This window comes from Prionailurus viverrinus, chromosome D4 (genome assembly GCF_022837055.1).
Source record: "Prionailurus viverrinus isolate Anna chromosome D4, UM_Priviv_1.0, whole genome shotgun sequence".
NCBI lineage: Eukaryota > Metazoa > Chordata > Mammalia > Carnivora > Felidae > Prionailurus > Prionailurus viverrinus.
In genome coordinates this window covers 53,439,771-53,453,328 of record NC_062573.1, presented here as the reverse complement: position 1 = coordinate 53,453,328, position 13,558 = coordinate 53,439,771, and positions in this window count along the sequence as shown.

Here is a 13,558-nt window from a genome sequence, read left to right as displayed (position 1 = left end):
TTTTATGTGGAGTGTGGGAATAAGACATACCAAGGACCCTAAAGTAAAATATTCTTTTTACCCCCGTTAACTCTCTAATGTCACCTTCTATCTGACAGGATTATACACTGGTTACTGAGTATCTCTGCAACCTTCTTTCCTCTCAGATCAACTTTGGGATTCTCCTCCAGTTAGAAAGTGATGCCTCTTTAGAACATTCATTCCTAAATTAAACTTTTATTTTCCAGGGAGAAGGTTAATAGTGTTTTGAATGAAAACAAAACACTGGGCTCACTATTGTTATAAACATGCTAATGTTAAACCAGTATCATGTTCTCCTACTTCACAGAAATAATGCACCTTTTTCAAATGCTAAGAGTATTCTCTGTTGTAGAGCAAAGGTCTTCTCTACAGATAATACTACTGGGAACTAAAGCAGACACAGATATTGAAATAGTGATACTTTATTCATGACCATATGCTACTACTGATTTCTGCAGCAAGGCATGTATAAATTTATTCCTTTTTTTCTTCCTCTATTTCAATGGCCTCATAATTATCAAAAGTACAACATGTAATTATCAGATGAAATGATAAGTAATCTAATATTTGCTGATTGACATTCAGCAACTACTATATTACTGTTATCCTGCATGGGTATGTGAAGTGTATTCATAAGATAATGTGATTTTGAAATTAAGTATAATAGCTATTTTCTTCACTTATAACTTATATGAAAAAAGTTATGATTTGGAAATATTAGAGTTACTATATTTAGAACAAATCCATAGTACAGTGAAAAAGACAATGGATCTGAAAAAAATATAAACTTAATAAACATCTCTTGAGTTCACATTATGTGAAATGTGCTTTAAATATAAAGATGGTTAGTACTTAATAATTTAGAAACACAAATTAAAAATTGTTATGATCTCCAAACATATCAATTATTGCATCAAATATAAATAATCTAAATACACCAATTAAAATACAAAAACTTTCAGATTGGATTAAAATTCTATTAAAAGAAACATACTTTATTTATTTTTTAAAATGTTTATTTATTTTGAGAGAGAGAGCATGTGTGTGGGGGGTAGGGGTAGAGAGAGGGGGAGAAAGAGAATACCAAGCAGGCTCTATGATGTCAGCATGGGACCTGATGCAGGGCTTCATTCCATGACCCTGGGATCATGACCTGAGCTAAGATCAAGAGTCAGACCCGTGCACCCCAAAAATACACCTACTAATTTTTAAAGTTTATTTATTTATTTTGAGAGAGAGAGTGGGGGAGGGGCAGGGAGAAAATGAGTCCCAAGCAGGCTCTACACCATCAATACAGAACCCAATGCAAGGTTCAATCTCACAAACTGTCAGATCATGACCTGAGCCCAAATCAAGAGTTGGACACTTAACTGACTAAGCCACCCAGGCACCCCAACCTACTTTAAATAAACCAGCATAAGTAGGTTAAGAGTAAAAGTGCATGAAAAGATATAACCTACAAGTACCAATCAAAAGAAAATTGAAGTGGTTATTTTAGTATCAGACAATGTAGGATTCAGAACAAGGATGAAGAGAGACATTCTATAGTGATAAGTGGGTCAAACCATCAGGAAGACATCAGGAAGCTTAGATGTGTAAGCACCTAACAACAGAGCTCCAAAATACATGCAGCAAAAACTAATAGAACTGAAATGAGAATTAAATAAATCTACAATCTTAATTGGAGGGTTTGATGTTCTTTGCTTAACAATTGATACAAAAATCAAGTAGAAAATCGATAAGGATGTAGAAGGTCTGAGTAACACTATTAACTAACTTGACTTAATTGGTATTAATAAAATACTTCATCAAATAATAGCAAAATACCTATTCTTTTAAAGTGCTTAAAGAATAATCACCAAAATAGACTATATCTTGGGCCAAAAAACTAGTCCTAAAATTTAAAATAATAGAATTATATAATGAATGCTTTCTTTCCATACTTATTACAGTAGAAATCAATAAAGTAAAAAATCCAAAAAAAATCACCAGTATTTATAATTAAATAATACATTTACAAATAGCCCATGGATAAAACAAGAAGCCACAAAAGAAATTAGAGACATTTTGAAATGAATAAAATTGAAAACACAGCATATCAAAATTTGTGGGATGTAGTTAAGGAAATATGGAGAGGGCAATTCATATATAACATGAAATAATTATTTAAAAAAGAAGAAAGTCTTGAATCAATTACCTAAACTTAGCTTACATCTTAAAAATCTAGAAAGAGAAGAGCAAGAAAAAGGAAGGAAATCATAGAGACAAGAGCAGAAATAAATAATATGGAAAATATAGAAATCGGTGTAGAAGAGATTAATAAATCTGATAAAACTCTAACCAGACTGCTCAAACGGGTGGGAGTGGGGCAGGAAGAAAGCACAAAACCAAGAATGAAAACAGAGACATGACCTCAGATCCTATATACATTAAAAAGATAATAAGGGGGAATATTAAATTCTATTAATGACCATAAATTCAACAACTTAGATAAAATAGACTAGCTCTTTTTAAGACACAAAATATCAAGGTTCACTAAGGAGGAAACAAATGGCCTAAATAGTCCTATTCCAATTAAATAAATTAAATTAGAAATTAAAGCCTTCAACCAAAGAAAACTCCATGCCTAGATGGCTTCCTTAGTAAACTCAAACACATAATGAAAAACCAGTTCCACACAAATTCCTTCAAAATATGGAAGAGAAGGGAACAGTTGCCAACTAATTTTATGAGGCTAGCATTATGCTAATACCAAAATCAGACAAAGATATAATAGGAAAAGAAAATTATAAACCAATCCCCATGCAAAAATCTTCAACAAAATAATAGCAAATCAAATCCAGCAATATACTGATGTGATAACACACCATGTCCAAAAGGGGATTTTGTGAAGAATGTGGGGTGGTTCAAGATTTGAAAATCAACCAGAAATTGATATCAACATTCATTCATAGTAAAAAATCACTTGCAGTAAACTAAGCATAGAAAGTAATATCTTTGTAAATAGATAAAATTTACAAAAAGCTTACAGCTAGCTTCATACTTAACATTCGAAGACTGAGGCCTTCTTCTTCTAATCAGAAACAAGGCAAGGATGTCTGTTCTTACCACTTCTATTTAACATACTGGAAGTCTTATTTTGTGTAATAAAAATTTTTAAAAATGTTTAAAAAGAAATGAAGAAATAAAATGGTTTTTATCCACTGATGATGCAACTGAAGAAATCTATTTAAAAATGCTATTTGAATAAGTTCACGGTTTTAAAATATGAGGTCAACATATAAAACTCAATGTATTTCTATTATTAAGAGATCAATTCTCCCCAAACTTATCTATAAAACTCATACACTTTATAGTATAATAATAATGTATATAGTTAGTTATAGTTATAGTTGTTATAGTTATAGTTGTTATAGTTATAGTAGTTATAGTTATAGTTATAGTTATAGTTATAGTTATAGTTATAGTTATAGTTATAGTTATAGTTATAGTTATAGTTAGTTATAGGCAAGGCCCAACGATTTCTGGGTTTCCTTGTGGTGAAGAACACTTCTAGTGCAATCAGAAGATTCTGATATCTTCCTCCCTGTGACCTCCTGCTGAGGAAAGTCTTTGAACTCTCAAGAGAAAAGCAAGGACCTTTCCAAACTGTGGAATGTGACCTAATGGTTAAAATAAAAGCATGACAATTATCCCCAAACACTAGTTTCTATACTGATTAGAAGTTCTTGTGTGCCATGACTCGTTCTGCAATTCTGTAACATTAGATGTTAACTTGTAGAAAACTATATAACATATAGATTATACTTGTCAGATGGAGATAGAAATGATTTCTGTTTAGTACAAAATTAATCCCAAATATTTCCATTTAATTTCCTCTAGAACAATAAATAAATTTTATCTAAATTGGAAAAAAAGAATCATGAATCAATGTGATGTGCTATAGCAAGGGAGGTATAAAATGCTATGAAAACTGAGTGGGCTGTAACTGGGTGTATAAAGGCATGGTACCAATTAGCTCCTAGATATCAAAGTTACTGCTCTTTGGTTACCTCTACAGTTTATCTGTTGCATCACACATTGCTGAAAATATTATTAATCAATTTTAATTAATTCACCAATATTTGAAAATATATCCAAATAAAGATTTCTTTCTTCCCTTGAAACATCAGAATACAAGGCAACACTTGGTTAGCATATACACAGGGCAACAATTAGCTGGATATGAGCAGTAGCTGATCCCTACACATAAAAGATATGCTTTCTGAGATTTGCATAAAACAGGTGTTATATTTTCTTGATTCTTGCCATGGGGGCTAAGCACTTAGGGAAAAAATGATTTGTTCTGAAATCAAATGCAGTATCAGCTCTGTAATTAAGAGATTCAGGTTGAATCTTGCAACAAGAATTAAGGGGGTGTGAACCTGATATCCCTGAATTAACCTAGAAAAGATTGAAAGTACCGACAGGTTAGTAACACACCATGGTTCCTAATGGAAGCAAGTGCAAATCCTCTCTGAAGGAAATTGTTGAGAAATAATTCTCTGTGGGTCTCCTATTTCTGTGTATCTTATGGGCAGCAGCCCTGACTGTGTTACAGACTATCTTTTCAAGGGCATTTACATAGTAAAAAGCCTTGGAAGATAGACATGGTATCTCCGTAAGGAGTAAAGGAGTAATGTTTGTGTATTATTCAATGCAATAAAAGCAATCTCTTCCTCTGCATTGCAAGACAGGCATGCTTACTGACCACCATGAAAGGGTCAGGTTCCCTAAGTTCAAAGTTTCTGTCACATAACCCACTACATGTGCAGGTATCATATGATCTGACTCACATGTCCCTTTGGGAATTTGGACCTGAGAAATCTGCATAAGAAAATGGCTATTGCTACTGCTGTGAGTAATAAGGTCTTTTGTCTCTGACCCAAGAGTGTTGTATCTTCTGCCAGTATCTATGAAACACTGTGAAATACAGTGGCAGGTTCAATTAATAGCCTGAATGTAGAGTAAAATGTCAGACCCTTCACAGTTCTAGACTTTAAAAGAGTCATTTGGCTGTAACTATTAACATTCAAAATATATATACAATTGGATCAGGACATTTTATTTCTAGGTATCTAATTTAGAGCCATATTCTCTCAAAGGCATAAAGGCATATTAGAATATTTACTGCAATATTGTTTAAACCTAAATACATACACGGGATAACTTCTGTAGCTAAATTGTAGGACATCCATCAGTTATATGGAGTGACTATATAATGTTCTATAAGTTAACCATGTAACTATAGTGACTAAATTATAGAACATCCATCAGTTATATGAAATGAGGTAAAGCTACATATACTTATGTGGAAAGATTTTTCTGAGCATCTATTGGGGAAAATAAGCAAACTCAAATGATGCAAACTTCTGGTATAATATCATATTTATTTTTTTAAATATTTATTTTTGAGAGAGAGAGAGAGAAAGAGTGCTAGCAGGGGAGGAACAGAGAGAGAGAGGGAGACACAGAATCCGATATAGGCTCTAGGCTCTGAGCTGTCAGCACAGAGCCTGACATGGGGCTTGAACCCACAAAACGTGAGATCATGACCTGAGCTGAAGTCGGACACTTAACCGACTGAGCCACCCAGGCGCCCCAATATATCATATTTATACAAACATTCATAATATATTCTCTCTCTCTCTCTCTCTCTCTCTATATATATATATATATATATATGTTCTGAGAGGTTGCCTACTAAAGTCTTAATATTATAACTATAAAGAGCACTGTAATTGAGAAGTGACTCTCCAGTGGTCATGGGCTTTAACTTATCAGATTAGTTAAATTGTTAAGAAACATCAACATATTGACATAAATCAAAGTAAATGTAGTTATATAGATGTTGTGCAATTATTAAAAATTAATGAATATTCATTATCCATTTATCCCCCAAGTCACACTCATGAGGGTAACTTTTTGTCTGAAGATTGGATTTCTTTCTTTTCCTCCAAATGCAGATGTACTCTCTTGCTTCCTGTTCCTGATTTCTGGTCTTTTGTCCCATGAATATATTTATTATTATCAATATCATCAATATTTATTTTATTATTATTTACATTTTTTATAATTCTGTATACTTGCAATATAATCAGCAAAGTTACCAATGACAAAAACAACTATCATAATAGCTATGTTTGTGATAGTCCAATGATTTATATAACCTCTTTGCAAGTATGTGGATATTACATGTTATGAGGGAACATATAAATTGGTACACCATTTTTGGAAATAAATTTGCACATATATTATAAAATTTATCATTTGAACATCTTATAAACCTCAAATTCCTCTCCTCTGAGACATTTGAACATGTTCACTAGGGGAGACATACAAACATGTTTATGGTGGTATTCTCCATGTTATTAAAAAGCTGGAATAACTGAGATATCTATAGACTAAATAATGGATACAAACATTATGGTATGGTCATTACTGAGGATTTATGTAATAGTGGAAAAAGAACAAAGTGTGGTTTCAGAAAATGGTGTGGGTAATTCTTAGAACCACAATATTGAGTGGAAAAAGCAAGTAAGAGATAATATTAAGTATGATAATGAATGAATTATGATATTTTTTAATGAAAAAAATTCTGGATGTATGCATATTTGTTTGGGACAGATGACAGAAGAGGTAAGGAGCAACATCCAAATAAATGGAACCATGTTGGTGATATTTCAGCTCTTCACTTAGGTGCTGGTTCAGAATTATTAATTTTCTGATTTGCTTCATAATTTACAAATGTATACAGCAAGAATATATACAGTCTTCCATATGTATCAAAATACTACATACCCATGTAAAAATATCTTGCATATCACCAATCATCTTTATATTGAATAAATGTCTATGGATAGTGTTTACTTTTGTTTTTTTCAAGGAGATACCTTAACCTCTGCCCTGTTGGGCTTTGGGTTTTTGCAGGTAAATAACATAATCTTATTCTGTGTCAAAGCCCATGTGACCACTTGCAAAGCAAGATGACAATGTCTTGAGTAACTTATCAAGCAGACAATAGGTATTTGCCTAAAAGATGCATTTTCACAATTGTGAATTATGGTTTAAGAATAAAAATATTTCATACCAGGAAACAGCATAGGTGCTACTGGAAGCTTCATGCTGTGTAATGGAAGAGAGGATTATTTTTCTATGGCCCATGGTTTCTATGAATAGAATTAACCAGACACCAATTATCACCTCATTGAAAGGATAAGTCACTGTGGCTTCTACAGCTGAGATCAAACTCATTTCTTTTGCAATGAGAATTAATTAGAGTTGGAGAGAGCTATACTGAAGGGTTAGGATGCACTGTGAATTTGAAAAACTCTTTATTTTAAGCAACTCAGGGGAAAATATGTTCCAATTAGTGCATAATGTTAATAAGCAATGATCTTATTTATACACAAGTACTTTAAAGAAATACTTTAAAAAGAAAACATAAAACAAGCCATTAAAAGTATCCTTTTTGTGATGGCTGTAATTGAAGAAACATAAAAATTCGGTAGGTGTATTATTTATTTTTAACTGGCAAACAGGCTCTACAGAAAGGGTTATCTTTACTTGAAAGTGTGTTCCTGGGTGGTGAATAAAGAGAGATGATTGGCTTCTTATCATAGCTCAAAAACATATCAGATAAATATGCCCACCAGCCTATTTGGACACAGCAGTAGATATTACCATCTGCTCCCAAATATGCCTGCAACCCTGTAGCTCTTCCAGTTTGGCACCCGAATTTATGGGAAAGAGCATGACGTCCTAGGATGTACTGATTTCTGAAAAGAGCCTTGAAAATGTATTCCTGGTGACACAGAGTTGTGTAAATAGCTGGGCTTACTTCAGCCATTCTAATTTTTTGGAGGGAATAGCACCCTCAGAATTCCTCTTCTATGTTGGGATGGAATGACATGACCTAGAAAATTTAATATCCTATTGGAATGAGCAGGTAGACAGAACATTGCTCAGGAAGATGATTGCCACATTTATTTGTTTGTACCAAACAAATGAAACCAGCAAAATAAAGGAAAAATTTGACAGCAAAAATGTATACAATTGGCATCTTTACAGGTATGGTAAAAAGTCCAGGGAAAATTGTAGCCACATTTTGAAGAGAATGTTTCTGTCCTGCATCCAGAAATGTTTCTAGGCAGGTCCATTCCCTCTTTCATATTATGTTTTGACAGTCTTAGATATAAGAATCGGTAGTGAACTCATAGTGACATAATGTATAATTCCTTAGCTTAAGAAGCTTCCGATCTCATTTTATATTACCAACTTTGATTTTCCTAATTTTTATTTGTACCATATCACCCAGATAAACTTCATTGCTTAAGGATTCACAATACATTAATTTGATTTCACATACATATAGATACTTTAATATGAATACAGGTTTATTTTGTTAATTTTTATTATAGTTGGTTATTTAAAAAGAATAAAGATGGGCCACCTGGGTGACTCAGTCGATTAAGTATCTCACTTTGGCACATGTCCTGATCTTATAGTTCATGAGTTCAAGCCCCATATTGGGCTCTCTGTTGTCAGCACAGAACTCGCTTCAGATCCTTTGTCTCCTTCCTGATGTGCCCCTCTCCCACTTGTGCTCTCTCTTTCTCTCTCTCTCTCTCTCTCTCCTTCAAACAATAAGAGCTTCAACAAATAAACAATAATGATGTTCAGCAAATAAACAACTAGTATTATAGTTGTGATGAAGTATCTTTCAGAAAGACCTGAGCTTAAATGGATGCTTGTGAATTCTACTGCTGGGTGAAATTTAGGATGCTAGGTAGATACTTACTTCTTAATTTCAAGAAGATGGAGAGAACATTAATTACAGACAGAAGATGTTCTTGAGTGAGCAGAAGGATTTTGCTGGCAGCTGTATAAAAATACACCTGTGCAGATATGATTAGTATGCTCCCTTCCCATGAAATCAAGAATAGGAATGGAAGAGAATTCTGAAGATATTCTTGGCGAATTAAAGAGGCAGCAGACCAAGATGTGAAGATAAAACCAAAGTGTCTGCACAAGATTGTCATGACTGACATTTACAAATTAGGGAAACTAATAGGAGAATTATTATCTTTTGTAACACCTGATTTAAAAATATCTGAAGCATTAAAACCATGCTATTATCCACAAACAACTTGAGAAGGTAAAGACAGGATACATATCTGTCACTTATGCATGTTACTCTACTTAGTTATTGCTAAATAACCCCACTATTAGCTCACATGTACAGTGAGATTATTTTTTACCTTAAATCCTTAATGTGGGAGAAAATTATTCCTTGACTGTACATATAGAAACTCCTGTTTCAATTATTCCTTAATTCTAGGACTACAAATAATTTTAATATTTTTTTCTAAATCTGCTATCCTGAACAATTGATAGGAACTAAATACTGACATTCCCTGACATGACAAGGCTATACTTGCATGGCATTTGAAAGACAAACAAACAAACAAACAACAACAACAAAACCACAACCCTTTGGGGTTGACTTGATTTAATACTTATCATAAATGATAAAAACTTCACCATCTGTCGAGACAATGTACTTGTCAGTGTCTCAAAGGCAAGCATATAGAACCTCCTTTTAAATTTAAATATTTTCCTGGTTGTATACAAGATTATTGAAGATCACAGCTGGGGTTTTATTGCATATGTTTTATAAATATCTAGGGTATAGCTGCCATTCTATTTTAAATAGCTTTTTATAGCATTTCCTGTCCCCCAGATAAAAAAGCAAAAAAAGAGGAAGTCACAATGTGCCTCTATTTTCTTTATTGAAATAAAATTGATATACAACATTGTATGATATGACCACCAACAGGTAGTGCCTGGTAGGGACAATGATCTAAGCAGAAAAAAAGGCCAATTTGAGCCACTGAACCAAAATCATGCTGCTGGAAATGTGGCTTCTTCCAACTCATTGAAAGATAACTGCCAGCAAAGGAGTGTAGAAAGAGGTGGCTTTCAGCCATTTGGCATTCACCAGCATGTAGGCCAGATCTGCTCCAAGAGCCTAATCATCATCAATCAGCAAGATAACAACTCACCCTCTCATTGATTTGGAGCTGAAAGATTTGCTTTCCCACCATGGTTACTTATTACATAGATAATTTAGCCCATGTGGAAAAACATTTTCTTAAATATACAGACTACAGTAGTTTCACAATGGGATTATATATGGAAGTTACTTATAAGTGATTTGTTACCTTTGAACAAATGAACATATTTAGTAAATTAACCTGATGGAGATTTCTTCTTAATTTTGGGAATAGTATTTTGAGAAAAAATAAAAATGACACAACTGAAAAAGTTACAAAAACAAAATTTGTGAATTTCTAGACTTTATTTGGTGGGGTTAGATAATTTTCTAATATAATCTAGTCATTATTGTTTTCTAACGGTTAACCCTCAGACACAATTTTTTAATAAGATTTTTTTAAGTTTATTTTTGAGAGAGAGAAAGAGAGAGAGCAAGCGAGGTGGGGGCAGAAAGAGATGAGGTGGGGGAAAGAAAGAATCCCAAACAGGCTCTGCAAAGCCCCATATGGGGCTCGAACTCACCAACAGTGAGATCATGATGTGAGCCAAAATCAAGAGTTGGACACTTAACTGACTGAGCCATCCAGGCACCCCAACCCACAGATACGGTGGGAAAAAAAAGGCTTTAGGGAAGTCTTTTTATCATTTAATTTCATTGGAGAAGAGGTTTTTGTTTGCTTCACCATACTAACTTCATGGACAGCTTAATGACACTTTATAAATTGTTTTAAGCAAATGTCTTTTAAAAAAGAACTATCAGACCTCTGCTTAATTCGCATTAAAAATACTGGTAACTCATTTGGAATTAAAAGAAAATGTGGAATAAATAAATAAATGTGATGGATTTATGTAAGTTAAATGTAAATGTATTATTTTAAAGAAACTAATTGCTCACAATAAATAATTCTTGGTTTAAATTTCATATAAATAATGTGGAAAAAACTTTGGAGTAATTGTCTTCTTTAAGGTATCCTCTCCATTTCCGTTAAAAAAAAATAAAATAAAAGGAACAAAGAACCGACAGTTAAACCTCCACGTTTTGCAGGTACTGAAACTTCCCATTTGAAGATGAAGCAGCTCTCCTAAACACAAAGCCATCACTGCAAATTGGTTTTGATAGTACAAAAGGAAATTTGGCCATCAGATAGAGCAAGGCTTAGCAAATTTTTTGTAAAGGGCTAAACAGTAAATATTTTAGGCTTGCAGGCCATACAGTCTCTGTCACAAATATTCAACTCTGCTTTTGTGACATCAAACCAGCCAGACAATAAATGAATGAGCAAGGTTGTATTCCAATAAAAATTTATGGGCATTGAGGTTTGAAATTCATATAATTTTCATGTGTCATGAAATATTATTATTATTTAAAAATTTCCCCCAAACATTAAAAAATGTAAAAAACATTCTTAGCTTACAGACTGTAAAAAAACAGGTGGTGAGGCACATTTGGCCAATGGACCATAATGTACTAATCCCAAGATGAATGATGAAGTTTTGGTTTCTATATACACTCATTCCTACTCAGGTAGGTGTTTTGTGAAGGCTGTTTGATGGTAATTAAGTTTGCAAAAGAGTTATTTCTAAAGATACTCAAGCCTACTGTCATTTTCACAGAATGTCACTGCTGTCAGCCAAAACAAGTACTGTGAGAACCATTTTTGGTAGCATCTTGTGAGAGGCTCGTGAAACAGGAGCTTGGAGATAAGTTTTAACTGAATTGCATTGAACAATTTGGTACTTAGTGTCTACTTACTTTCTGCCTCATTGATACCAAACCATTCATTCAGAGGCATATTCACTTAGTCATTCCTTTGTTTATTCTATCATTCCACACTAAATGCCAGGCACTTCCCTAAGCACTGGAGAAACAGGTAAATTAGACATGATTCCTGAGCTGCAAGAACTTATAATAGCTGTGAGACAAACAAACTAATTGCTGTCTTCCCAGTGATATGTGTGAGATACAAGAAGAGAATCCCAGGACACCATGGAAGGGAAAAGATGACTTGGCAAGACAGAAAGTACAATGAAGACTTCATAGAAACAAATCTGTTTGAGACATTTAAAGAAAAGAATACTTATTACCCATAGCCTCAGATAATATGTGTAATAATTTATTCATACTAAAGTGTAATAATTCCTTGCATATTCTATATTTACAGAATTTTTGGAATGATAGGCTTCTTAGTGGTAACTCATTTGGATTCTCAAATTTAATTAATGAGGGAAAAGGGGCCCTGAGAGAAGTGAGAAGTTCAAGGTCACCCAACTTTTTTTTTATTATATGAAATTTATTGTCAAATTAGTTTCCATACAACATCCAGTGCTCATCCCAAAAGATTCCCTCTTCAATACCCATCACCTACCCTCCCCCCCACATCAACTCTCAGTTTGTTCTGTTTTGTTTTTTTTTTAATTTTTTTTTCAACGTTTATTTATTTATTTTGGGACAGAGAGAGACAGAGCATGAACGGGGGAGGGGCAGAGAGAGAGGGAGACACAGAATTGGAAACAGGCTCCAGGCTCTGAGCCATCAGCCCAGAGCCTGACGCGGGGCTCGAACTCACGGACCACGAGCTGGTGACCTGGCTGAAGTCGGATGCTTAACCGACTGTGCCATCCAGGTGCCCCATGTTTTTAAGAGTCTCTTATGCTTTGGCTCTCTCTCCCACTCTAACCTCTTTTTTTTTCTTTTTTTTTTCCTTCCCCTCCCCCTGCACTTCTGTTAAGTTTCTCAGGATCCACGTAAGAGTGAAAACATATGGTATCTGTCTTTCTCTGTATGGCTTATTTCACTTAGCATCACACGCTCCAGTTCCATCCACGTTGCTACAAAAGGCCATATTTCATTTTTTCTCATTGCCACGTAGAATTCCATTGTATATATAAACCACAATTTCTTCATCCATTCATCAGGTGATGGACATTTAGGCTCTTTCCACAATTTGGCTATTGTTGAGAGTGCTGCTATAAACATTGGGGTACAAGTGCCCCCATGGATCAGCACTCCTGTATCCCTTGGGTAAATTCCTAACAGTGTCATTGCTGAGTCATAGGGTAGATTTGTTTTTAATTTTTTGAAGGAACCTCCACACTGTTTTCCAGAGCAGCTGCACCAGTTTGCATTCCCACCAACAGTGCAAGAGGGTTCCCGTTTTCCCACATCCTCTCCAGCATCTATAGTCTCCTGATTTGTTCATTTTGGCCACTCTGACTGGCATAAGGTCACCCAACTCTTTAAAGGTGACATTAAATTTCAGAATTCTTCAGTGCCAATTCCATATTGTTTCCGATACACGAAGCCTTCTTTGCCTCTTTCATAGCTTTTTACTGATTGTACATTATTTATTCTCTCTTTTCTATGCAGATTTGCTAAGTCAACTTGCAGAGCTCTTATCTTTTCTTCAGCAATTTCTTAATGACTGTAGTTAATAAAATTGAG